The following is a 27,597-nucleotide window of genomic DNA, read 5'->3' as shown; positions in this document are numbered from 1 at the left end:
CATAGCCTATTGTCTGCAAGTAATGGCCCTTAATATATGTCAGACATAAAAATAAGCGTGTGAATTTGGCACCACATCACTGTACCAATTATTGTACTTACCACCTGAATGCCCCATTTCTCCATTGACATAATATTCGTATTAGTTCCACAATGCGAAAGAAGCAGCATTTTCCCAGGTCCTGTCTGGGCATCTAATTGATTGCTGTTGTGGGAGGGATGACAGATAGTACTGGAGCTGTCAGCTTCTCTGATGTCTTGCCCCTATTTGTGATGTGAGGGCTGATCTTTGACTATCTGTCATCAGGGACAGCTGTTTGTCCATATCTTTCAGGCCTCATTAATCAATGTGCAACAGTGTAGAAGATAGTTATTTGTGTTGGAGGCTAGTTTTAGCATATTCAAATACTGCAGATCACCCAAATCCAAGTTTTATGGGATTGAAACTATTGATTATTATAATTTTCCAATGAGCTATAATGATACCTATAAACACCTCCCCCTTCCAATATACAGTAACCAACAGTAGCGTCGTAAAAGTTCTTAAGGAATGAATGTGCATCATTCATTAGAAGTACAATTGAACAGGTAAAGAGGTATGCTTAGATACCCTATGCAGAAAAATATACATAGTTTAAAATAGACATAGAATCAGGCATAATGATTATGACTCTAGATTGCAGAAAAATATGTTTCATGGATTTGAAAACATTGAAAATTCGACAGCCCCCTCAGGGCCAACAAAATGGCACCGACAGACATGGTTGTCTTGTTTCTAGCTCCTAGCCAACTTTGCAGTATTTTTATCCCGGGTGCCACACCAAAACGTTGACGCCAGAGAAGTGGGGTCCAATTCAGACTCAGACAGCGAACAAACCATCCACCGCTTCCAAGTATATTACTCGCTAACATTCAGTCCCTAGACAACAAAGTAGATGAGCTCAGGGCAAGGATCTCCTTTCAGAGAGACACAAGAGACTGTAACATACTCTGTTTTACGGAATCATGGTTCTCTCCGGATATATTGCCCCCGTCCATAAAGCCAGTGGAAAGAACGCAGACATGAAGAAAGAACTCTCTGGGGAGAAAGAGGTGGAGAAGTATGTCTCATGATTAACAACTCATGGTGTGATTGTGGTAATGAACAGGAACTCAAGTCCTTTTCTTCTCCCAATCTGGAATACCTCACCATCTATTGGCGACCGTATTACCTCCAGAGAGAATTTTATTTGGGTATTGTCACTGCTGTGTATATTCCCCTCAAGCCTACATTGCGACGGCTCTCAAGGAACTCCACTGCGAACCGCATATCCTAATGCATACTCATTCATTGTAGCTGGGTACTTTAATGTAGGAGGAGGAAAACGCTCCCGAAACTCTATCAACACGTCTCCTGTGCTGCATGCGGAGAGAACACACATAACCATTGTTACTTTCCTTTCCGGGAGCGCTACAAGGCCCTCCCCTGCCTTCCCTTCGGGAAATCAGACCACGCCTCCATCCTGCTCCTCAATGCCTATAGACAGAAACTTAAGCAGGAAGCATTCGTGGTAAGGAATGTTCAATGTTGATCTGACCAATCGGAATCTATGCTGCAAGACTGTTTTTATCACGTGGACTGGGACATTTTCTGGGTTGCCTCTGACAATAGTGTATACACTGACTCGGTGAGATGGATTCATCAGGAATTGCATAGAGGATTTTGTTCCTACTGTGATGATTAGAACTTATACAAAAAAAACCATGGATAGATGTCAGCATTTGCGCAAAACTTAAAACATGAACCACCGCATTTAACCATTGCAAGGTGACTGGGAATATAGACGTGTTTAAACAGACCAGGTATGACCGTAGGGCAATCAAAGAGGCACAATGACAGTGCAGAGACAAAGTGGAGTCGCAATTCAACGGTTCAAACACAAGACCCATGTGGCAGCTGACTCCAGACAAGCACAGATTATAAAGGGAAAGCCAGCCGCATTTCAGAAACCGACGCCTCACTCCTGGACAAGCTAAACACCTTCTTCCCCTGCTTCGAGGAAAACAACACAGAGGCACGGACATGGCCCCTGCCGCTCACAAGGATTGTATGCTCACGATCTCCAAGGCTGACGTTAGACATTCAAGCGTGTTAACCCTCGCAAGGCTGTCGGGACAGACAGCATTCCAAGCCACGTCCTCAGAGCAGAGGAAATATTGACACAGGTGTTGTTAGGCCCGAGACGAAGTTGAGGGCGGGCAAACCATGCCAATATATCCTCCAAACACTGGCTTCGAGGGCATTATCACTTCTATATAACGCTTGACCAAAATATTCAAATAATGATTTACATATTTTCAAAAAAACTTTATTTTGATTAATTTATTCACACTATTTCATTCTTCCACAGGATATAGTCCCGAACACAAATCTAGAGTTGCTGCCCAAGCCGGCTGACCATTCGTTCTATTGGTTCGGTTGCCACAGACGCAAACCAGTCATTAGGTATTTTTGTTCTGTATCTATGGACCCAGTCATTCGTTCTAAATGTGCCATTGCCGTACTGGCTGGATCTGAAAATATTCAGGGATGATGCTAACAAAATACAAACTAACATCTATCAGAAACCAACAGAGATGAATACTGTCCTCCACTTCAACTGCTACCTAGAGGAAATTCTAGTCCAATTATATAGTGTGCCCACGTCTGGGCTCGGGACATGCCCAGACCGTCACTTCTAACTCAGAAGCCCTAAAAGGATAGCACGCCACGGCTGTGCTTTGGTAACAGACATCAATCATTGCTTGAACAATATTAAAAGTGCAATCTTAAAACACTGGCCTTTTCTACAAACAAACTCTCCAGCCTCTGGCGGATAATCCCCCTCTTTTCTCATACAGATGGGCACGCACGATCAGGGACACACTGGTTAATTCTTTCCAAAAGTCTGACCATTCAAACTGGTTACAAGGGACGTTTAGGTGTGGAAGAAGTGCTCAATGTAACAACACGGTAAACTGTAAATACTTTACACACCATCTTACAGGCCGAAAGCTCTAACAGAGGCATTTCATCAATTGTAACTCTGCCAATGTTGTGTAAATGCTTACGTGACCATGTGGTAAAGCTTATGTGGGCCAAACAAAAATACGTTTAAAAATAAAAGAACCTGGACATAAAATAGCGATCCGCACTGGCAATATTGAATATGCTATGGCAAAACACTATTTAGAAGTCAAACACAGCCCAGCTTCTTCTTTGCGCTTTGTGAGCCTGGAACAGATCCCATCTATTAGAGGCGGTAACCTCCCTAAAATGCTCTCACAACGAGAGATGTTTTGGAATGATAGAACATCTATTTTTGTAGGCGTTACTGTGCAATAGGCAGTAACTAAATGCACCAAACATTTTTCAAATTTCATATGTTATCATGATACCTAAATGCTATTTATCAAATGTATTCTGCTGAACTGTGTATTTGTATATGTATTTGTATGTATATTGTAATAATTGTTGGTTCACTAATATTTTTATTACCACTTTATACAACTAATGTGTCTAATCCTGAATGCTGATAGGTTAAAACCGCATTCCAGCCAGTGCCTATTCCGTCTCCTGTCTCTCAGGGAAATCCCTGGAGTGGACCAACGCCGTATGGGGGGAAGGAGAAGCGGTGTTGGACCAATTTGGCAGTTTTTGACCACCCGCCTGAGGGTAGAGCGGCAGGTGAACATCTCGTCCACCTCCAGGGAACGAGGAGCGCACAGGAGTTCGCTTTGGACTTCCGGACCCTGGCCACTGCAGGGGATGGACCAACAGGGCACTGATCGATAACTACCTTTATAGTTTGCACTTAGGGCGACCGGAGGAGGGGCCAGTCCATGCCTCATTTGTGGCCACAGAGGGCACACTACCGGTCTGCTTGGGAGGTTCCTCTGGGAATCGAGGCAGGCAGGGTACTCTCGTGTCACCCCAGGTGAGTCGGCACCAGGCTCACCCAGAGCACACATGTTTTTGTATATTAATTTTAACCCCTCGATCCATGTGTCTCTCCTCAGGCCGGTGGTGGCTGTTCCACTCCAGGAGCCTGAGGTACGCCCCCTCTGGACATTGAGGGGGCCCCAGCGTATGCAGTTCGATCTATACTGGATTTGAGGTGTCGGGTGAGGGGCCTTCAGTACCTCATGGCGTGAGAGGGGTACGGTCCGGAGGAGAGATGCTGGGTGCCGGTGGAGGACGAGTTAGACACGTCAATGCTGCGGGAGTTCCACCTTCTCCATCCGCATCGCCCTGCCTTGCCCTCCGGGTCATCCCCGAGGCCGGTGTTGGCGCGCTGCTGGTGCCGCACTCCAGGGGCAGGGGGGGGGTACTGTCACTACTTCGCCGGTCTTCTAGCCATCGCCAATCCACCTTTCATTTTCCATTTGTTTTCTACACACCTGGTTTCATTCCCCAATTACATGTACATGTATTTAACCCTCTGTTTCCCCCATGTTTTTGTGCGTGATTGTTTCTATGTTCATTCGATACGTTATGGCTGGTTTTTGACGGGTGCTGTTTACACCCGTGCGTAATTGATTATTGTTTATTGTTGGTCAAGTGTACGTTTACCTTGTGCCTTTATTTTGAGTAAAGTAAGTTGCTCACTCATTCTGCTCTCCTGCACCCGACTTCATGCACCAGCTACACCCACCTTCTGACAGTTTGAAGTGACTGTAAGTTAGCCGTAGTTGGCTAACTACTGTCGCACGCAAGGGATAAAAACTTTGCCAGACAGTATGACAATGGAACATTTAGAACAAACAGTAAATTGACAGAAAGTCATTGTGTTGTTCAGATAACAGTCATCAAGATTGTCTTTATATGAACCCCAAAATAAAATTGTCATCAATGTCACGCTTCCAAAACTTAACGTAAGGAAGAAAAGGGTTATTGTCTTTATTTTTTACATAAACTCCCTCCCATTCTCCAACGACAAGGTTTGCGTATTTCGGGGCTACTGCTGTGCCAATTGCTGTGCCTTTGGTTTATAGTTAGAATTTGTCTTCATACCTGAAATAGTTAATTGTAAGTACCAAGTTCAAGAGCTCCAAGAGAAAGTAATTGGGGGGATTCAGTACATCGGAATAAAGATGACAGTCAGACTACCACCCAGTATACCACCCAGTATACCCTGTACCTTAGAGACTGCTGTCCTTTGTACATAGAGTCATTGAACACTGGTCATTTTAATAATATAAAGTGACAGACTGGTCACTTTATATGTATATACTGTATTCTAGTCAAGGCTCATCCTATATAACTACTGCTGTACACACCTTTTCTATTAATATACTGTCAATTCTGTCTATACACAACATTCACACATATATACAGTACCAGTCAAAAGTTTGGACACACCTACTCACAATTGAGGGTAGGTGTGTCCAAACTATGAAATAACACGTATGGAATCATGTAGTAACCAAAAAAGTGTTAAACAAATCACAATATATTTTACATTTGAAATTCTTCAAAGTAGCCACCCGTTGCGTGCCTTGTTAAAAGTTAATTTGTGGAATTTCTTTCCTTCTTTAGGTGTTTGAGACAATCAGTTGTGTTGTGACAAGTTAGGGATGGTATACAGAAGATAGCCCTATTTGGTAAAAGACCAAGTCCATATTATGGCAAGAACAACTCAAATAAGCAAAGAGAAACAACAGTCCTTTGAAAGTTTGAGACAATCATAATCTACAATGTAGAAAATAGTAAAAATAAAGAAAAACCCCGCAATGAGTAGGTGTGTCCAAACTTTTGACTGGCACTGTATATGTTTATTTATATTCCAGACTCTGATATTGCTCTTTCTGATATTTATTTTCTGATATGTCTTCATATCTTGTTATTTTTTCTTGTTTTACTTTAGGATTATGTGTGTATTGTTAATGTATTGCTAGATATTGCTGCAATGTTGGAGCTAGAAACATGAGCTTTTCGCTGCACCTGCGATTACATCTGCAAAACTGTGTACGCGGCCAGAAAACTTTGATTTGACCACCCCTCCATCCTCACCTACTTCGTGCCCCCTCTAAAATAATGGGTGCATGACGCCCCTGGTAATCAATACAAGGTATTGTGATCAAGTCAAATCAAAATGTATTTGTCACATGAGCCGAATACAACAAGTGTAGACCTTACCGTGAAATGCTTACTTACAAGCCCTTAACCAACAGTGCAGTTCAAGAAGAGTTAAGAAAATATTTACCAAATAAACTAAAGTTAAAAAAAAAATTATAAAAAAAAGTAACACAATAACATAACAATAACGAGGCTATATACAGGGGGTACCGGTACCGAGTCAGTGTGCAGGTATACAGGTTAGTTGAGGTAAATTGTACATGTAGGTAGGGGTGAGGTGACTATGCATTGATAATAAACAGCGAGTAGCAGCAGTGTACAAAACAAATGGGGGGTTGGTCAATGTAATAGCCCGGTGGCCATTTGATTGATTGTTCAGCAGTCTTAAGGCTTGGGTGTAGAAGCTGTTGAGGAGCTTTTTGGTGCTAGACTTCGCGCTCCGGTCCCGCTTGCCGTGCGGTAGCAGAGAAAACAGTCCATGACTTGGGTGACTGGAGTCTCTGACAATTTTTTGGTCTTTCCTCTGACACCACCTATTATATAGGTCCTGGATTGCAGGAAGCTTGTCCCCAGTGATGTACTGGTCCGTAAGCACTATCCTCTGTAGCGCCTTATGGTCAGATGCCGAGCAGTTGCCATACCAGGCGGTGATGCAGGATGCTCTGGAAGGTAGAACTTTTGCAAATATGATTATCATTAGATGCCTCCATTTGTCCATTCAAAACTCTCACTAAAGTTAAGTAATACAGAATATGGTAGTATTAACAGTCACGGTTATACACTGGACATTTACTCTGCACTAATAAAAGAGGTGTGGCTTACGCTGTGGCTAACTCTGTAAGTTGCCCGTAGTACTGTTATAATAAAGATTTACAGTGAACCATTCTGCAGCTCAGACCTTGTGAACAATTTGTGTGAGACCAGGGAATAATAGATTTCAATTTTATCTGTGTCTATAACTGTCATCCCTCCCTTGACGGGCAATTAAAAAGATAAAACAAAAAGGTCATAAGTCAGGAAGGCAATGCTGCACATTAATTCAGCCAGCAAATATGTCCCATGCAAAATCAATATGGCGTTGTGGGGTCCTGTCTACCTCTTAGTCTAAAAGGGAACTGATCATGTACCATAATTACTTACAAAATTACACATCTGGTGATAATGTCCCAAACAAAACCATGCTTTTGTAGCAGTCTACCTCTGACACTGTTCTCTCCATGGCTGTTAGAGGGAAAATACCACTAGAAAACAGAAACACATCTTCTTATGGAAGCAATGATAAATAGTACACATGGCTAAGCCATTTTGATTGTGCAAACCGTTGTCCTGAGCCATAATATTGTTGAGTAACCCAAAGGAAAAGTGTGAAATTGTTTTCTTGTCTGAAGACGGGGCTTAATAAGGCCTCATGTTTATGAGGGTGTTGAGATTTAGCCTCAATTACCTCTCCTGGGCTCCACTGCTCTCTGCCTCCACATTTAAAAACATAATGGTGTCTGCACTATTGCTCAGAGCAAGATGTAGTTGTGACAATGTAGACTAATATTAATGGTGACATAAAACCTAGTCTTTTGGTATTTGGTCTTTGTAAATTTTGTCAAATATATTAAGGTTGGCTGAGTGCAGAAAAAGTCCCAGCTAATAATTCTAGGGAAAGAGAATGTTTTTGTAATGATACCTGAAATGTTCCCCTGATGTTTGAGTGTCCAGTTTTTCATTCTATGTGTGAGAACCAATTTAGCATGTTTTGGCATTAGAGTTAGAACGTTCCCTTCAAGTCAAACAGAACATAATCAGAATATCCTTACATGTATGTTCTAAACATGTTTCATGGGACATTGCAAGAACATTCACGTGTCCAGTTTTCTGAGGGTTAGGAGAATATTCAATCAATGCCACACCAAACATACACCGAATGTGGTTGCCATGTTCTCAGAATATAAGAGGTTAATGTTGTAGACACGTTTCATGGCAATGTTACAAGAACTGTGTCCAGTTTTCTGAGTGTTAGGGGAACGTTGTGGGGACATTTGTTGTAAGCTGGGAAGCAAGTTGTATGTTCAAGTATTCAGCTGAATTGAGTGCCCTCTGCCTCGCAATAAAAAGTTGGTAGGACATCTCACCATCGTTAGCCCAGCTTTTTGAGAAGTGACCATTTGAGCAGTTACAGAAACAATAATCCCTCAAGCACAGAAGCATTAATTCTGGACAGATCTCAATTGTAAACCCCGACATTAGACTCGACTGCAGCGCGCAACATCTCAACCCCACTCATTTTTGGTGGTTCTCAGCCTCTTCACCTCAATAAAGTAAAATTGTCTGAGAATTGAGGCCTTATTGTGGGACTGATTGTATAAGAAGGCAGCTTTCAAAGACCTTATCTGCATTGGTCCCCATTCCCTCAGTATGATGACTCTAACAAGACTCATGAACTTTAGGATGAGTCCCCCTCTAATTATTTGAACATCAAACAGGAAGTATTGAGTGTGAGAGCGAGGCTGTGAGGGGAGCTAGACAGCGATCATTACCACCCTCAGGAAGATTAATGGGTCAACTGTGGGGAGGCACCCTGCCTGCCTTGTGTTGCAGCCAGCCAGGGAGGAAACAAAACACAGCCAACACCAACACACTAACACAGCCAGCATGTCTGCCTGCAAAACACCAAGTCCTGTGTGTGAATTCAACCGAGAATCCCAAATGACTAACAACCGGAATGGCTTCTTTGTGGAAGACCACGTTCACTCTAGGGATGGACTTGCAGTGAAGTGCACACACTTTGAAATGCTGAAGACGGGAGAGACTTCAGAATTCAAACAGTGTTCCAAATGAATAGGATGGGATATGAGGTAGATCAAAGATGGACTCTGACAACAGTTAACAAGGCTATCAGAAACATCCTGGCCTTACATAATGAGCAGCTGAAATAAGCCTTCTAATTGCTGCAATCCAGACTGCACCATAATATTGAGCTCTCGAAAGAGATGTTAAGCTCCAGGTTTGGTTATTCATGGCACTAATTCACAGAATCGAGGCGCAGTATCATCTGACTGTTCCATTTTATGTACCAGCAAATATTTGTACCAGCAATGGGTGTTAACCAGAGTCAGTATGTTCAGACTGACAATAGACTGGATAAATACTGTAGAGCATTAAAACAGTGTAGACAGGGATTTCTGCCAGGGGAAATGGCTGGGCCCTGTTTAAATTGCCAGTACCCCACAACACTATACATGGCAGTTTGGCATTGTTCATACCCAATTAATAACTTTACTCGACAAGGTTTGCAAGTACTGCTTATTCCGTTTTTATTAAAAATCCCACTGCTCCCTACCAACTCACAGAGGCTGATGCCTCCAGACTGTTAAGCAGGGAGCCACTACAGTCTTCTCCTCTAATTTAGGCAGTTGCTATCGATATTGATTCGTTTTCCTTGATATTCCCTTCAGGGACCTGTCTGCAAAACTCTCCACTGTAAGTCATTGCTCACCAATACGTCAATTAGACTGAGGGAGCTGCAGCATTGTCTCAATCAGAAGTGATGGGCTTGAAAATTGAACAGTTTGCCACAAGCGTGGAAGTCTTAAGTCTGTAGTTATCTTTTGTAGGAGCAGCCCTCAAGCATTTACAGAGCTGATGTGGTATGAATGTGCAAAGCAAGAGACAGTAACAGGGTGAAATACAAATTGCAATGTATTTTCAGACCATATAGAATAAATCAAAAGCCTATAATAATGCAGTAGGCTCGGAAATGAAGATCTAAGGGCTGGGGTGACTTGGTTAATGAAAATGGCTTTGGAAGCACTCTAAAATACATCTTGTATCACCATATGTAAAATGTCCCGATTGACTGATGTTTTTGCCCACTGCCAAACCAAATATGGAGGAGAGAGATTGTGTGGCACACACTCACTGAAGTGTTTTCACCCACTTAACAGTTAGTTTAGGACCATCCCTATGATGACTGCCACGAAAAATATGGGGAGTCATAAGTGGAAAAAGAACTTCAAATGAAAATCAATTATCATGTGTTTAACTTCCTTCTTCAGTCGACAACTGTTCAAACATTCATTTATGTTCCAGATAAGCTTGTCTATCCTTAGAGGAAAGTGTATTTTTTTGTCATAATTGAATCTTAATTGATCTGGGAGTTAAGTCTACCATCTCTCGACTCTTAAACATGATACATTATATACACAAAAGTATGTGGACACCTCTTCAAATTGGTTGATTTGGCTATTTCAACCACACCCGTTGCTGACAGATGTATAAAATCGAAAACACAGCCATTGTAACAATTGCGCTGAGAGTCGGGAAGCGAGTGCAGGGAGTAAGTGTTTTAATAAATAAACACGAAACACAAACAACGCACTGACATGAAACAGTCAATAACACCTGAGGAAAGAACCAAGTGGAGTGACAGATATAGGGAAGATAATTAAGGAGGTGATGGAGTCCAGGTGAGTGTCATGAGGTGCAGGTGTGCGAGTAATGGTGACAGGTGTGCGGGATGATCAGCAGCCTGATGACCTAGAGGCCGGAGAAGGAGTATACGTGACAGCCATGCAATCGCCTCAGACAAACAATCTCCATAGACAAACATCGGCAGTAGAATAGCCTTACTGAAGAGCTCAGTGACTTTCAACATGGCACCGTCATTGGATGCCAAGTCAGTTCGTGACATTTCTGCCCTGCGTAAGCTGCCCCAGTCAACTCTAAATGCTATTATTGTGAAGGGGAAACGTCTAGGAGCAACAGCTGCAAAGTAGTAGGCCACACAAGCTCACAAAACGTGAAACACATTCTCTGGAATGATGAATCATGCTTCACAACCTGGTATTCCGACAGACTAATCTGGGTTTGGCGGATACCAGGTGACTGCCCCAATGCATAGTGCCAACTGTAAAGTTTAGTGGAGGAAGAATAGCGGTCTGGAGCTGTTTTTAATCGTTCGGACTAGGCCCCTTAGTTTCAGTGAAAGGAATTCTAGATAATTCTGTCCTTCCAACTTTGTGGCAACCGTTTGGGGAAGGCCCTTCCTGTTTCAGCATGACAATGCCCCCAGGCACAAAGCGAGGTCCATACAGAAATTATTTGTCGAGATTGTTGCGGAAGAACTTGACAGGCCTGCACAGAGCCCTGACCTCAAGGCTCAATAAAACACAGAAGACAATGCCCAAGTACCAGTCAGCCCTTCCCCGTCAAGGGGCCAAAATGTATCTCTCTCTCTACAGTATCCAGAGGACTGGCTATTGGAATATGTGTTGGTGATGCTATCACATTCATGTTTGATATATATCTGAAACTTGTACCGTATGATCTCTGTGGTACTCCAAACTACTCTATGCAAAGGGGTTTTATTGTCTTTAGGAATTCTGCCTTATCTGCATTAGATCTCATGACCCACACAAGCCTTTAGATGCTAAGACATCCTGTGGATGGTGATGGTGATCAGGTTACTGTAACTTGGTATAGTTTGATTGGTCAATGGTGGTTGGCTTTGGTTCAAAGGGGTCACACCTTCAAATGTTTGAAATGGGATTAAATGTATTTGTTTTGCTTCTTCTCCTGTATCCTGCCCATGGAATAAGGTTGTATGAAATGCTTCTCTTGTAAGGCCCATGGCATGACTAGTTCTGATTAGTTCATGCTTTGTCTGGTAAGTTAACCTTAGGATCTGTATGTCTAGATTGTGGATGCTATGTTAATGTCAGTATTGCCTTGGAACTTACAGGGAAATTTCACCCTGAAGCTGCCACAGCATATAGTCATTACTATAATAAAGGGGAATTTCACCCTGCAGGAATCTGGGCTTGTTTTCATCATTTCGGAGGCATTTCTAGGACAGTGAGATGTGTTTCACACATACTTGCCCAGGAGGCAGGCAGGTCAGGGCTTTGCGCGTTAGAATGCAGGGCAGGTTAGAATATCAGCTACAGACGATGCCACCACCATTAGGGCAGATGACAAATATGGGGCCTAGCTACAGTAAGTAAGTTATTTATCCTGCAAGCCACCTAGCTAATTTTAGTTTATCTACTGCAACCCATATTGTGTATCGCTGGCTAACATACTACTGTGTTACAGTGGGGGGAAATGTAATTATTTTAGCTAACAATTACCAGAAGCCATATCTATGACTAAAAAGAGAAGAGGTTTTAAAATCTGAGATCTCTTCTCTTTTTAGTCATAGATATGGCTAGCTACTAAACAGCAAGCTATAACGTTACAACCAGCCACCTAAATGTGGCCAGGTGGTAAAAGCGCTTAGCTGTATTCATTTATATCTACTAGGTGGCACTGTCCCTTTAAGAGATTCATAAATGAGGTGTGCAAGCAGTTATGGGATTGCGCATGCACAGTGTGTGAAAGTGAGAGCAAGCAATTACGCTGGAGAAATGTTGAAATATTTTGTGGGTCCAACGTTACTTTAGGTGGGTAAATCATACATTTTTTTTTATCTAACTCTAAGAGTTTGTTTTGTAATATTTATGCCAGATGGTCATGTTAGCCTGTTGATACTTTCAGATCGACAAGAGGGTGTTAGATTCTTGCTCGCTGAATACCAGTGTTCTCAGAACCACGTGGTGGAGTTGATGATAACATTATTTGAAGTGTGAGTAATTACCAGAATTACATTCTGTTTCGTGTAAAGCTTCAGTGCTTTGTATTTTGTTTCATTTTTGAATTGTAACTTATCTGTTCATATGCCATTTCTCCCAGTGCTGTATGGGTGAGATGAGGATCTACTGTCCCATGTGGTATTAGGGTATCACCTGGACAGTGTGTTTGTAAGTATTCATAATGTTTTATGACAAAATGTATTTTGTTTTTCATGCACAATGTCATTTTGTTTATGAACATGTACCCAGACATTTGAAATGTTAGAAAGTCCATTCTAACTGAACATTGTGGTCTCTGTATTTTCTTGTGTTATTCTATAGAAAGCAGAGCCACTACCGTTTATGCATTTCACTTTGTACTTTTTGTACTCAGATTGTTTTTATGCACTTTACTAACATATTTATTTCCCTTGATTGTGATTTGGATTTAACTTTACTTTATGGTGGCTTAAACTTGCGGTGATTTCCCTCTTACATTATACTATTTAAATGTAAGCTTTGACAGAAAAAACAACCCCAAAATAGTTTGTGTCCTGTGCTGGGTTTACTTTCGCCAGGCTACATAAAGCTGGGTTTACCAGAAAACATTAGCACATGACTGGATTTGGCTAGCTAGTTAACCTGGCGCCTGCTAACTTGTTATGCGCCATGCCTCGCATTTGTAATGTCTTCGCAAACGTGTAACATCAGCAACTGTAAATTATTTTACTAGCTAGCTATGTAATGACCGTGGATGCATTTCAATCTCACAAAATTATAGGCATGATGCAAGATAGGCAATACTTGTTATTTACATCTGCTTGGAATCCTATCTAGCAAGCTAGCTAAGTTTACTAGGAAACAGTAAGGAGAAACAATAACACAACAATTTACTTTGTAAATCTCAAAACCCGAAGCTGGTTTTACTATAAAAAAAATACTTGCCTAAGCATGCCTGATAGTATCTTCCTACAGCCATGTCTATCTTCATTTGTACGGTCTGGTCACTGTCAAAGGTTGAGGGTTATGGCATATTTCTTTCTATTAGGCTAGATATTATTATATATGTGCCTGTACACATGTATGCATGTTCAACTAGTCTACCCTAATGTTATGCTGGCACGGTTCAACTGTAGTTCAAACCGTACAATAGAGTTGAATTTGTTTTGTTTTTTGTCTTACAGAAAAAAACATGTGGTGTCTGGGTTTCTTCCTGGAGTGAATCCTAAAAACAGAAACAGAATTCCTTTGCCTGCGTGTGTCATTGTAGCAGAACTGTATCCCTCTGGAGGGATTAGACATTCTGCTGGATTTCAAGCAGATGACTCATGAGAAGCTGAATGGCAGTTAGGTCATCGACAACACTACTCCCACAGCTTTACAAGTATTCCATGAACTTACTGTATGCTTCTTTGGAATGGCAATTTCCTCATGACCAGTTCTCCCATATGCTAATCACCAGTTCTCATTACTTGGAGTTATAGGATAGGTGCTGTTTTGTGTAGCACAGAGAATTTTTCGACCAACCTTGGCGATGCTGTCTTCATTCTCGATTTGGGGAAACAAGTCGCACAAAATGTCCATGTCCAGTTGCAGGGGGTCAGTTTGAATTTAGAAAATGCTCTGTTATAAATTAATTTCTCCATAAAGTAATCCAACAATATGTGTGCCACCATCGTGTCTATTTCGTCTTCTCACTCATTGATCGAGACAGGTCTCTGTCATCATGACATGGAGCATTTTGGGGTGGACACCCACCTGTCTCGATCAATGAGAGAAGACTTGAAATAGACATGATGTCGTCAAAAATCTTTGGGTAAATCACATTATCTGGTGCAACAAGCTGTAGCTACAGTTCTCTGCACGTGTGTCTCTCTACACCAGAGACACACTGAACTACACCAGAGACACACTGAACTACACCAGAGACACACTGAACTACACTGTTAATACTATTTTATGTGTATGTCACTTTTACCATTTAACATTCTTGTTGAATACCCAGTTCTCTTGAGTTAGCTTTGAATAGTGAACACTCCCCTGTATTTTAGAATTAGACAAATGAAACAAACATTCTTTGGATATCTGAATGTCTAGCATCTGTTTGATGCTACAGAGCCCTGTACAGCTTATATAAATATATTCTGTGAATCCATAATGTCAGAGATTGATAGAAAATATCCATATTTATTTTATGGTAGTTCTAAATCAGGGCTCTCTAACCCTGTTCCTGGAGAGCTGCCGTCCCGTAGGTTTTCACTCCAACCCTAATCTAGCACACCTGACTATTATAATTAGCTGGTTGATAAGCGGAACCAGGTTAGTTACAACTGGGTTTGAAACGAAAAAACCTACAGAAGGGTAGCTAACCAGGAACAGACTTGGAGACCCATGTTCTACCACTGGAGGTTTGTGGCACCTTAATTGGGGAGGAAAGCCTTGTGGTAATGACTGGAGTGGAATGATATCAATCCATCCATCTGTTACGTTCTGGCCATTATTATGAACTGTCCTCCCGTCAGCAGCCTCCTGTGTGTTCTACATGGTTGTATGCTGAGCCTCACTGGCTGCGTTTACACAGGCAGCCCAATTCTGATATTTTTTCCACTAATTGGTCTTAATCACATCAGATATTTTTCAGAACTGATCTGATTGGTCAAAAGACCAATTAGTGAAAAAAAGATCAGAATTGTGCTGCCTGTGCTTGTGTACCCAAAACTCTTTGTGGTATTTTTCAGCAGGGCACTGTGGAATGAATCCAGATAGTAGAAGGACAAGGAGGAAATTGTGACTGTGCTTGAATCCGAAAGTGGGAAAAGTGAAGTGTGTGATAAGGAATGGAAAATAATAAAATCAAAGAATGGAACAAAATGAGTAAAAGTTGCACGGACCGGTCCAATAATGCATTTCTTATTCGACTGCATTTTTTGAAAAAGGAGATTAATTTGGGAAATCCATTTGTAATATCGAGGACTATGAAGAAAGCAGTGGGAAAGGTGGATTCAATCAAGGTGGCTAGAAGCGGATCTTATTATTCGTATCTCAGAGCCATTTGATTTGCTTGTTATAGCCTAATGTTAGCTAGCTAACATTGACGCAGATTCATGCAGGGTAGTAATGTCATGCAGGGTAGTAACGTCAGGAATTGTGATTATGATTCATTGTTTAGCTAGCTACATGTCTTAACAAAAGACTCCACTATGCAAGTGTCCATTTTAATAGAATGTCACTGTGACAACTGTTAGCCAGTTAGCTTGGGTGCTTGACTGATGTTTTTAGGACAGAAAGCTCAGATCAACCCTTAAAGAGATTGGTGGAGCTAAAGCTTAAGAGGGTGTGAACGATGCTGAATGGGTGCAGACGAAGGGCTCTCCAATAGGTACCAAAACATTCAAAGGCCATTTTCTCAAAAGTGAGGTTACAAGTTTATCAACTTTCAAAGCAGAATTACTTTCCCACTGTTACTCAAATGCAGTGTATGAAATACAATTTTGTAGCTCTGTGTCTCTGCTTTTATCCAATGCAAAAAACACTAAATCAAATTTTGCTACATAAGACCGAATCAAGGCGGTCGGTCACAGATATAGTCAGAAAATCCCAGGAGTGGTCAGTGCACGTCGCCTGACCCGTATGGTAAATGGATGGAAGGAGAAAATCCTGTCGATTTTATTGTTTGAGGAGACTCTACCTGAATATGTGAAGCTTGGATAAAATTGTAAAGGATATGGTCACGTGTCAAATGTTTGCAGACAGAAGTATGATATTGAAGAATCTGTGAATTGAAAATGTTGCAACTGTGGTGGGGATCATACGCCAGACTTCATTGAGTGCCCTGTTAGGGTAAAGGAGGTTGAGGTGTAAAGGATCAGGGCTGTACAGCGGATCTACTAATTGGAGACGGTAAAGAGAGTCGAAGAGGCAAGAGGCAATAGTGTTGAAGATATAGCAGTGGATGCATTGCAACCAGTTGCTAATGTTTTAAGCCAATCGGGTGATCTGGATACACCCATTGTGAAGAAGGTGGATTTTGTGACATTTATAACCACAGTGATTAATTGTACAGCACAAAGCTGGAAATCATATCTGCAGCCGATAAGTTTTTGGGGATCCAAGACTTCACGGCAGAAGCACTACAAGGACTTTTGTCGCTAGGGAATGTCCCACCCACACAGGAGGTTTCTGAGCCTGTTGGGCCCTGATTAGAATGAGATTTTACAGAAAATCTGGTTGATATTTTTTGGTCGTTTGCATTATATTTTATTTACTTTTACCCAAATGTTTTTCCTTTTTGTGATCCTTATTATCCACTCGCACAGTAGGTGGCGGAATAGACATCTAATTGTTGCGAATGCCATTGATCTCACATTGATCTCTATTAGACTGGCTAGCTAAGCATACCTAACATGGGCATTACAATATTGCTAGCTAACTAGCATCACTAAATTGGCGGCAAGATCGGTAGCCAGTTGAGACTGGCTAAGAACCAACTAACCAACCATAGATTAATTATACACTTATCATTGCTACCAAAACACAGAGTGAGTTCGCTATATTGACAATTACATTTTTAGTAATGGAGGGTTCTCCAGACAAGGGTGGAATAGATGGCTACCAAACTGAGATATCAAGTAAGGGTAACATTTGCTAGTTACGTTAGCTAATGTCAGTAAAAGATAGAACGAACAAACAAAAACATGTTTACTCTGCTGAATGTAGCTAGCAGTCTAGCTGTGACTACCATGGCATAAGCGAAATTGATTGACAGTGTGTATACCAAAACATACCTATATGATTTAGCTGATGGCTTTCGGAGTTCAATACAGGAGGGCTGTAACGTTAGCTAGCTAGCTAACTTACCCAGTTAGTCCAGCTAGGGTAGCAAGCTAGCTAACATTAGGTTACCTCTAATTGAGAATCTTACGTTTGGATGTGAAGGAAAATAATCAATGGCGTCGCATCACATCTCAGCTGTTGTCAATGGATTCCCCATCAGTTCAGCCTGAAAATCATTCTCATAATCTTTGGTCACTGCATCATTCCTGATAGCTGCAAGCCACTAGCAGAATCGGGGTGAATCTCTGGTAGGTAGAATGGTGAAAGGTAACACATTTTTGCGCTTAGAACACCACACGGCCATGATGACAAACATTAGTGAAAAACAAACGCTTTCAAAAAAAAATTGCCTTCCGAAGTTTTGAGATACAGTAACTGTGTGTTCGTCGTTCAAACTAAACAATGCCATTATTCAAGTTTTTGGGCACGCCTCCTCTACCTAATGGGTGGTATCAACATTCACTATGAATGCCGGACTTTGTTGTTCACTATGAGTAGACGAAAACACGGAGTCGACACTTCCCGATTCTACCAGTAAAATGACAATGTGAGAGTTCTAGCTTGTGGTTTGGATAATGTTTATGATAAAACATAATGTTATTTATATAGTAATGACTATATTCTGTGGCAGGGCCAGGGTGAAATACCCCTTTAAACATTATGTTTTTGTCATAAAAATCAGAATTATCCAAACCACAAGCTAGAATAAGTGCATTTTAATTTCACTGGTAAAATTGGGAAATTTCGACTTCCTGTGTATTCTGCTGATCATAGTGAACCACAAAGTCCGGCCTTTATAGCGAATGCAGATATTGCCCTGCTAGGTAGATGGGGTGTGCCAACAAACTTAGATGATGGCGTTGTTTACTTTTCGAACGACCAACACATAGTAATCTCAGAACTTCTCTATCAGAACTTCTCTATGTAAGATATTTTCATCCGTGTGGTGTTCTACCGACAAGCACAAAAATGAGTTATTTTCCACCGTTCTACCTATCAGAGATTTACCATGATTCTGCCAATAGCTTTCGGCTCAGAATTATGCTTAAGGTGAACAAAGATTATCAGAGGGACTTACAGGCTGTCCTGATGGGGAATCCATTTTGATGACAACTGACAAGTTATGCCATACCATCGTTTTTTTCCCTTCTCAACAAAACGGAAGATTCTCAATTAGAGGTAACATAATGTTACCTAGCATGCTAGCCTAGCTGGACTAGGTAAGTTAGCTAGCTAACGTTACAGTCCTGTATTAAACTCTGAAAATGATAGCTAGCTAGCTATGTTTTGAATACACACTGTCAATCCATTTTGCCTATGCTGTGGTAGTCATTACTTGACTGGTACCCTCAGCAGAGTAAACATGTTTGTTCATTCTATCTTTGACTAATGTTAATAAGAGTAGCTCAATCTCAAGAGCAGCTCCCAATGTACCTCATTGTCACTAAACAATACACAAGCCTGTCTCTAAACACTTAGGTCCCAATCGGTTGACACATTTACTAACAAAGGCGTGTTGCCCTACCTCCCTTCCACAAAAAGTAAAATGGTAACACCACAACCATGTGTTTCCAGAAGACGTGCGCAGTACCAGAAAATCTTCTGCAAGAAGTCCAAACCGTTGGTGGTTAAGGTCAATGAGCCCTACACCACTTCTGGCAGAGTCTTCTTTAGCTGTCCGTACACCGCATACAGGACAAGACTATTCACCACCAGCACAGTCTCTCAGCTTCCACAGCCCACCGTGCCAAACACCACTGCCAGTGAACCGAAGTTGGATAAAGGACTACGGCTGTGTTTACACAGGCAGCCCAATTCATATCTTATTTTCCCTAATTGGTCTTTTGACCAATCACATCAGTTCTGAAAAGGATTTGATGTGATTGGTCAAAAGACTGATTAATAGAAAAAATATATCAGAATTGGGCTACCTGTGTTAACGCAGCTAGTGTGGCTCATCATAAGACAATGTAGAACCTCCATAAAATAGATATGGATACATTCTATCAATCTTCGCAAGTAGTCTGCCTTTATGGACTCACAAAATATATTTGTGAAGTCTGAACAGGATATAACCTTACCTTGTCCATACTGTCTTTGTCCTCGATTTGTGGAAACATTCAAACTGACCACCTGCAGCTGGACACAGACATTTTATTAGACTCCTGTTTCCACAAATCGAGACAAAAATTCTCTAAAATTAAATCACATTATCTGATATAACAATCTGTAGCTAAGAGAACTGGTGACTAGCTTATGATGGAAGAGGTGGTCATGATGAAATTGCCATTCACAAAGAAACATATAGTACTATCAGTGTAATAATGTTCAGGGAATACTTGTACAGCTGTGGGAGGAGTGTTGTTGTGAAGGAAATTTTACTTTTACTGCATTTTGTCTTTGGTGTCATAAACAATCATTGGTTCCTGCCTGTGCCTGGTAAAGATAAGAGGGGGGGCCGTCATGACCACCTCCTTTAGACTATTTGGCAGAATATGTTCTTTAAGTTAAGATAGTAGACGGTGACAGACACATGCCGGACCCAACCCTATGAACTATGCCTATGTAACCTATCTGTAACCAGTGTATAAGGGAACAAAATGTGACTGCCCCATTAGAGCTTTTGATGGACGTTCACTATAGTGCATCAAGTTTGTTGGAACCTCTCCAGCGCACTGATAATAAACAGTGATCCATTTAATTTTGACTTTGTGTGTCCCTGTGTAGTATTTCCATGACATTGTCATGATCAAACTGCCATTCAGCTCCTATTGAGTCATTTTCTGCTTGAAATCCAGCATAATGTCCAATCCATCGAGATGGATACAGTTCTGCTACAATGGCATAGAAATTATGATTCTATTCATCTTGAATCCACTCCAGGAAGAAGCCCAGGCACCACACGGTGTTGTATATCATACAAAAATATATAATACATTATACTCTATTGTACAGTTTGAAAGACAATTGGACTGTGCCAGCATAACATCACCATTAGGGTAAAATAGATGAACATACTGTACAGAGATTACATTTAGAACCATATCTAGCCTAATAGAAAGAAATACGGCATAACCCTCAACCTTTGTAGTTACCAAACTGTATACATGTACCTAGGTAGATAGGCAGACAGTATCTAGCTACAGCCATGTCTATCAGGCATGCTTAGACATATATTTTTATAATAAAACCAGCTTCAGGTTTTGAGATTTACAACAGTTCATTGTTGTATTATTTTTTCTCCTCGCCGTTGGCTGGTAAACGTAGCTAGCTAGTGTTATATAAATATTCATACACATAGCTCATATAAACAAAGACATTCCGTCGTAAGAACACATACACCCAGCCATAAGACTGACCCCCTCTTCCTTATATAAACACACATCTCATCTCCCTCTAACTGGCCGGTCCCAAGAACTTTTGCTGTGCACCAATGGGGCCCGCTCTGGCTAGAGCAAGGCCCGCCTCCAACCCTCCGACCAGTCAAGAAGACCGAAACGACAAGACTCCACCTACTTTATTCTATGTATAAAAATGTATGTAACCATTGTATAGGCCTCTTTTTCACCTGGCTCCTTGCCGAGTTATGTGAACTAGGTCCGTGCACGTAAAACTGCGGGACAAGATATCTCTGACTCATTAAAACTGTCTTTTGTTACAACTGAAATCCACTCTGTCCAACGTCCGTGATTTGGTCTCAACTCTCCAGTATTTTGAACACTAACAGAATTGGTAGCAGAGTTTGGTTATTCTTGAATTCGATCTATTATAAGTTAGTGTGAGAGGACGAGACTGATCACGGCTAAAAAATCAGACGGAAGAGTGACTTCCCCAGCCATTCATCTTGCCTCAGGAAATCTGATCGGAGCGCTCTATATCAGGTGAGCAGAGCCCGTTATATCGAAATCTGCATATTGTATTATAGCCTAAACCAAATTTTGATCAGAAAGTACTGGGCGTGAGTATGAATCGGTGCCCAAATTTTTACATAAGAACCTAAGACATTGATCGGGGAGATCTTGTTTTGCTCGTTTTTATTTTTAATTTTTATTTTTATTTTTTATCATATTTATATAGAAGTGTAGTATGCATGTAAAAGATCCTATTAAATAAGTGCTTACTGTTTAATTGGTTGTGTTTAGAAGTGTAGTATGCACGTAAAAGTTCCTATTGAATAAGTTCTAAACTGTTTAATTGGTTGTGTTTAGAGATTTAGTTAATTAATAGATCGACTGAATCTGCATGTAAAAGATCCTATTGAATGAGTTGTAAACTGTTTAATTGGTTATGTTAGAGGTGTAGTCGAATAGATATAGGATATGTAAGTTTGGCCTTCCACAAGACAGAGATCGGGAATGATGTGGCTATTGCACATCAAACAATAAACATAATATGAACCAGAGTTGACATTCCATGATTTGGAGATAGGGGAAATTAAATTGAAAGAAACGTTTGTCGCGGAGTAGGTTGGGATACGTAACTGGGCTTTTAGGCACACGTGCTGGTAGACAAAGCCACCTTAGTATCGAATGGCCGTGCAACTTTGATTGACAGCAGCCGGGCTGGAATACTGATTTTCGTTTTTTTCATTCCTGTTGATATTGCCGAAAGTTTAAAATTATTTTGACAATTGCTATAGAATCGCTGGAATTTACTGATATAAGTTCATAAAGGAACTTACTGAATTGTTTCTAGAAAGTATTTAAATAAGCCGCCGAGCTTAGTACAGACTTTGTTTGACAGACGCTAAAAGCTACACACTGATTTTTGGGTTTTTCTATCCATATTTCCTAAAGATATAGAATTATTCTGACAATTGCTATAGAATCGCTCGAATTTACTGATATAAGTTCATAAAGGAATTTACCGAATTGTTTACAGAAAGTATTTAAATAATTCACTGAACAACTCTTAGTTGTCTAGAAATTCTATCTATATTTCCTAAAGAGCTAGAATTACTCTAGAATTAGAATTAAAATTGTTATAGAACCGCATATATTCACTGATATATTGTTCCAAAAGGAAATCGCCGAATCATTTTTAGAAAATACCTAAACGAATCGCTGAACAAATTCAAATAAAATACCGGAGAAACAGACACGTGGTGGGCGTCACATACTGATAACCCCCTTTGTATGCGAGGGTGGGGGTAGAAGAGATAAGCCATTGCCAGTACAGCAGTACGGGCTAAGCATACAACGATAGAAATAAACACCACATAGTAAGGATTGAATATACCTAAATAACGCATTATACACATTATCAGACGACTTAGATAAAATGTCTGCAGCCATCACGCCCAAACAAATGATTGCAGTAGAAACTCAAGACCAAGGGGAGCAGCCAGATAACACTCAGATCGTGGCACAGACTGTCTCTCAGATGATCCAACAGAAGGCAGCCCCACCACCCCATTACCCTCCCCCACAGCGGTATATCCTGCAACGGCAACGGGCTCAACGAGGCCCCTACACTGGACCATACAGAGGGGGAAACTACCAGTGGTATAACTGCGGAATTCCCGGTCACTATGCCAGATATTGCACGAAACCACTCTCCCCGCAGCAACAGAAATGGAGAGAAAGAGGAAGAGGACGTGGAGGGGCACCAGGAAGAGGAAGAGGACCCTCTCCTAGACACATGCAGCAGGAGCAGCAAGATTACAACCAACCCTCCCACTTCAACACCTGATCACCCAGTAAGAATGATGAGGATGCCACTCCTGCCGATGACCACACTGTCTGAAGCCCAAGAAGTGTACTGGCTAAAATGCCTACCCACAGGGCCTGCCACCCCTCACATCCAGTTTAAGTTCAACCAACTGAAAGCTCAAATCTACACTCTGCACCCATATAAGACTCCCCAAGCTGAGATCCATTGCACACTCAATGCAACAGAAACTGATGACTGCCTCTACACTGCAGACTGGGACGAAGACATGATGCACCTGACCCCACCTATCAGGTGTTGTACCATTGGGTGTGGCCCAGAGGGGGTGGCAGCACCGGTCATCCTACGATCAAGGAACCTCCATGCACCCCTGGCCTGGACGGCTGAAGCATCAACAGCCATAGCACTGCTGAAAACAGATCTATCAGCGGCAGCAGCTCTGACTGCACCTGACTACAAGAACAAGTTCCATTTGGATGTTTCTGGAAGGGAAGGATTCACCTCATCCGTCCTATTCCAGAAACAAGAGGGGGAGAGAAGGGTCTTGATGTACTACTCTTCAAACTTGACCACATTGAGGTAGGACAGTCAACATGCTCCAGATACGTTGCTGCAGTAGCAAAAGCTATTGAAAAAACAGCTCACCTCGTGATGTCACCCTTCAATCAGCCATCATCCCTCAACCAGCATCGGCCAAATTAGCTGAAATCATCGGATTGACGCAGGTCCTCATCAGAGGAAAAGGAAAGACTGAATATCTATACAGACTCAGCCCATGCCCATGAAGCAGGCCACACTGATGGACCCAGAACTTTTATGAGAAACACATGGCCCCACACACGAAGGCAAAATAAAGACCCTCCAAAAAGGCCTTGCACATCTGGTGGCACCCTCACATAAAAATATGACTGACTTATTTTATGACGATGATTTATTTTGTGACGAATGCAATGGTTGTGACAGACACAACCCAAAGAAACCATATCGAACACCAATGGGCTCATACGTAATACCTAATGCATGTTTTCAGGATATTAGTATAGACTACACCGACATGGGCCCCGAAAATTTATCTAAAGGCAAACTCTATCTCCTAGTCATAGTAGATAGGTTCTCCAAATGGGTAGAGGCAATACTAACAAAAGGGGAGGATGCTAGGTCAGTCTTTGAGTGGCTACAAACCAAACTAATACCCAGGCATGGCATCCCAAGACAAATCAAATTTGACAAATGGCTTACATTTAACAAACACCTGAGACAGGTGGAAGAAAGATTTGGCATAACCCACAGATTTGGATCTGTGTACAGGCCCCAATCCCAAAATCTGGTGGAACGTCAAACCAAAAGCAAAAGCTAAGATAGCTAAAGTATGTGCCTCATGGGATAATGACTGGTAGAGTCATGCATGGTCCACCAAGGGAGGGAGGTCATATGCCCGCCCTTGATGTACAACAAATTGTAATGTCTAATTATGTGAAAAAACTGACGGTTCTCTCTGCAGCACTCTCTACCCAGGTTCACAAGGTCCAGGAGGGGGAGCTGCCGGGGGACACGCCACTACTGAAGGTAAAGGTTGGTGACGGGGTGAGGGTTACAGTCCACAAGAGAAAGTGGCTGGAACCCAGGTGGACTGGACCGTACGAAGTGAAGGAGGTTACTTCACACTCAGTCCAGGTCAAAGGTAAATCAGGCACACCTTGGCACCGCCTTACACATTGCACCCCAGCCCCAATTCCTTCTAGAACACTGACTGAAGTCAGAGCTGATTTGAGCGGCCTAAATTCGATTCCAAATGAAGACACTCCTTCCTCAGGTGATGCGGCATCAAACTCCGCCTCCCCTGAGAAGGGAACCTCGCCCAGTTAGAGGGAAATTTCTCCCTCTCTGGGTGAGGCTGGGGATATCTGGTCCCTTATTTGTGATATTCCTACTGATATTTGGAGTAACCCTAGGACTTTCACATGGTTAATTAAACAACTATTTCACCCTGCCACATCACATACACCAACCCCTACACATGTCCCTAACTCCTTTCCTGATATCACTCCCTCCAATCACTCCCGTCCCAAACGTAGCACTACACCTACAGACCCACCATGCAAACCAGACAAGGTTAGGAGCACCACCTTATGTATACCCACGATTGCAACCGCCACCTTTCTGCTATAGTTTTCACGTCTAATAGACGTGAAGAGGGGGATTTGTTATATAAATATTCATACACATAGCTCATATAAACAAAGACATTCCGTCGTAAGAACACATACACCCAGCCATAAGACTGACCCCCTCTTCCTTATATAAACACACATCTCATCTCCCTCTAACTGGCCGGTCCCAAGAGCAAAGAACTTTTGCTGTGCACCAATGGGGCCCGCTCTGGCTAGAGCAAGGCCCGCCTCCAACCCTCCGACCAGTCAAGAAGACCGAAACGACAAGACTCCACCTACTTTATTCTATGTATAAAAATGTATGTAACCATTGTATAGGCCTCTTTTTCACCTGGCTCCTTGCCGAGTTATGTGAACTAGGTCCGTGCACGTAAAACTGCGGGACAAGATATCTCTGACTCATTAAAACTGTCTTTTGTTACAACTGAAATCCACTCTGTCCAACGTCCGTGATTTGGTCTCAACTCTCCAGTATTTTGAACACTAACACTAGCTGGAGAGCCAATACTTGTTATTTACATCTATTTGGAATCCTATCTTCCATCATGCTTATAATTTTGTGAGACTGAAATGCATCCTGTTGTGGCGGAATCAGAATTCTTTGGGTAACATTGATAAATAAGATGTTTTATCAATGTTCATAAGTATGCTTATGTGGGGAAAGTTACTTGGGGCCCAGAGAGGGGAGAGGTCAGGTTTGTCTGTGAATGTGTCTGTAACTATTCCTAAACCATGTGAAGGGGTTGTCTGTGTGCCAGTCACTCCTCTCCGTAAGCTTGTCCAGGAGGGGTTGTATTTTTGATGGGAGTATCTAGAATTGACCATTGATATATGCCATTGGATGTGGTAATGTTTTGGTACTATGTTGTACCAAGAACGAGAAGTAGAACCTCGTTTTAGGAGAGCAAACTGAACAATAATTTATAGCTAATTCTGTCTGGCTATGGGGTACTCCTCTCTGAAGTAAAGTCTTCCTTTGTGCAGTTTTCCTAAGACCTCTGGTTTGTCATGTTGACTAGGGGGTGGATCTTTGCTATAAAGGATCTCAGTTGCCATTATGTTGACACTCTCAGAGAATTCATTTATAGGCACTGAATTGATCTGAGAGTCACAGGGCTATGGTGAAGCTCATATATAATTAAAGTTCGGACTTTATGATAACTCTGACTTGTGTGTGGTTTGCTCTCTCAGTAATACAGGAAATTCCACGACAATCCATGGTCATAATAATGACCCATGTCAACCCTCGTCAATTATGTTACATAGCTAGCAGGTAAAATTATTTACAGTTACTGATGTTACACATTTGCTAAGAAGTTACAAATGCAAGGCATGGCACGTACCAAGTTAGCAGGCACCAGGCTAACTAGCGAGCCAACTCCAGTCCTGTGCTGATGTTTGCTGGTAAACCCTAGCTTTAGGTGACTGGTTGTAACATTGTAGCTTGTTGTTTAGTAGCCATATCTACGACTAAAAAGAGAAGAGGTTTTACAATCTAGATACAATAGATACCCAATTATAAAACCTCTTCTATTTTTAGTCAGGCTGCCTGTAGTTGTTTAGTTAGCTAGACTAGCTACCCAAGTTAGCAAACAGAGAAATAATTTGATTTCCCCCCACTGTAACAGCAGATCAATTAAAGTTAGCTAGTTATGTGGCTTGCAGGTAAAATAACTTACTTAGCTAGATACAGTATTTGTCATCTGCACTCTTGGTGCATGTAGCTAATAGAACATCAAAAAATGCTCCATTGTTGAATTCGTGGTGATGAGAGGAATCACTTGAAGCCATTGCGGTCTTGTCAGTTCTTTCAGTTTAGAGGATTGTGTTGTTAGTGTTCGCCTCTCTTTCAAAAAAGCCTGCCTTGGGGGAGGGCCGGGGCCCGAGCATGAAGCACCGCCCCATCGAGTTGTAGTCTTACAGAGACTGGGAGAAATGTGTAAGATTGTATATTTAGCCATGAATCCACTGATAGGAACATCGCTGAAAGACGTCTAATGGCTCTATCAAACAAGGACAACCATATCTACATGCACAAAAATGTATAGTGCGATCAGTATAACATAGCCTATAACATAAAGCAGGACTACAGTTATTTTCAGACAGATCCCCCCCCCTCAATCCCCATCCCCCCCATTAATACACCGGAAGCCATCATAGGGTGTATCATTCAGTGCGTGAAGCCCAGACCTGCCTTCCTCCTGGACAATTATGTGTGAAACACATCT

The 27,597-nt window shown here is 41.7% G+C and overlaps 1 long non-coding RNA gene across 1 annotated transcript; it reads right to left on the bottom strand.

The window, feature by feature from the left end:
• Positions 1-6,091: 6,091 nt before the first annotated feature.
• LOC149979372 (uncharacterized) lies at positions 6,092-27,170 on the bottom strand. The gene is made up of 3 exons (XR_016485259.1): positions 27,049-27,170; positions 19,610-19,667; positions 6,092-6,771 (listed from the first exon to the last, which is right to left on the bottom strand). It is a non-coding gene; the product is annotated as an uncharacterized LOC149979372 (long non-coding RNA).
• Between the last annotated feature and the right edge of the window lie 427 nt (positions 27,171-27,597).

This window comes from Oncorhynchus mykiss, chromosome 12 (genome assembly GCF_057628025.1).
Source record: "Oncorhynchus mykiss isolate SJ-2025 chromosome 12, ASM5762802v1, whole genome shotgun sequence".
Lineage (NCBI taxonomy): Eukaryota > Metazoa > Chordata > Actinopteri > Salmoniformes > Salmonidae > Oncorhynchus > Oncorhynchus mykiss.
The sequence above is the reverse complement of the archived record's forward strand: the minus strand, read 5'-3'. Positions and strand labels throughout refer to the sequence as shown.